This window comes from Babylonia areolata, chromosome 31 (genome assembly GCF_041734735.1).
Source record: "Babylonia areolata isolate BAREFJ2019XMU chromosome 31, ASM4173473v1, whole genome shotgun sequence".
Classification (NCBI taxonomy): Eukaryota; Metazoa; Mollusca; class Gastropoda; order Neogastropoda; family Buccinidae; genus Babylonia; species Babylonia areolata.
Genome location: NC_134906.1, coordinates 7408919 through 7410333, shown reverse-complemented (window position 1 = coordinate 7410333; position 1415 = coordinate 7408919). Strand labels below are relative to the sequence as shown.

Here is a 1415-nt window from a genome sequence, read left to right as displayed (position 1 = left end):
AGATTTACAATACGGCTCTGTATCTGACTAGTTGAGCCTGAACTGGGAACTGGGGGGGTTAGTTGGAGCACAGCAATAACAATGACATGGTGTGACAAAATAAAATACACAATAATTTGCATGTTCTTTTAGCACCCATTTGCCAGTAATACTGGGATTGGTTTGATATATACAGGAGAGAAAAAAGACAAAAAAAAAAATAAATAAAAAATAAAAAATTAAAAAAATCAAAAAAATCAAAAAAATCATGCAATTACAAATAGATATGTACGGGATGCAGTGCCAAGATCAACACAAGTCATTGTTCTAATTCCTATTCAACAAGTACAGTCAAGGCATAAGTGGCAAAGAATCCAGACTGAAACTGGCTCCTAACGAAACACATTAAAACCTTCTTTAATGAATTCAGCAAAATTTAGTAACTTTTTCTTACAACTACTACACATTAATGTTTCATATTTGTGGAAGTTGGGACGTGTTCTGTAATACTTAGGTAAATACTGATTGCGGAGATTTTGGAGAACAGCTCAGCGAGCCAAGGGAAACCACTCCACATTGGAATAAATCCCGAGAGTTGCTTCCCTTCACTGGGGTGTTGCAAGTTGTGTGCTGACAGTCTGAGGTTAGTGGGCCTGTAGCAACGGGGAAAGCGTCAAGGAAGTAAGTATTTCCTTGTTGCATTCTTTCTTCTCCCTTTTTCATGATTACTGTATTGGCGGTAAAGGAAGTTTTAACGACACAGAAATGAGGACGATTCAGAATGTATTTCTTTCGTCTGAAACTGAAACTCGTCAGAATGATAAAGTGTACAACTAGAAGTAGAACGTTCGAACTTCCTTTTCGGTCAACGTTTACTTTCTAATGTTCCCCCAAGAACTACATTCCCCCAGGTCTGTGTTCCCCACGATAAAATAGAATAAATCATACTGATCACACTGATATAAACTTGACCACTATAGGGGGGCAGAAACATAAGTAAATTTTGATTTTTATTGTCCAGAATATAATTTAAAAAAAAAAATTACTTCTGCCTGTGTGAGAGCGCCTTACAAAGAGTCGCAAGGCAAACACAGGCGAAGGTTACGCAAGCGCGGTATAAGGGGGTCGCCAGAGGAAAGCGTTCAGCGCGGTACAGTACATGTGACTGACTGCTGCCGCGCTGATGCTGATCTGTGAGCGGGTCACTGCGGCAGTCAACTGATTCTGAACAGAAAGCTAGAAACAGAGCTCTTTGGGGTCAAAAGGAAACAAACATTTTCAGTTTCACGTATTTTATACTAAATTAGTAGAAGACGCAAATCGACTTTTATGAATGTTTTCCAGTTTCCTACCATTCATGACAGTTTCAGTTTCAGTTTCAGTTTCACTTTCTCAAGGAGGCGTCACTGCGTTCGGACAAATCCATACACGCTACA

At 39.2% G+C, this 1415-nt stretch overlaps 1 protein-coding gene across 1 annotated transcript in view; it reads left to right on the top strand.

Moving 5' to 3' along the window:
* The first annotated feature begins 585 nt into the window (after positions 1 to 585).
* The window catches only part of LOC143276232 (E3 ubiquitin/ISG15 ligase TRIM25-like), a 6007-nt gene continuing 5177 nt past the window's right edge, over positions 586 to 1415 (top strand). The window contains exon 1 of the mRNA XM_076580703.1: positions 586 to 660. The gene's annotated coding sequence lies outside the window, so the exon portion shown is untranslated. The remainder of the gene's footprint in view (positions 661 to 1415) is intronic.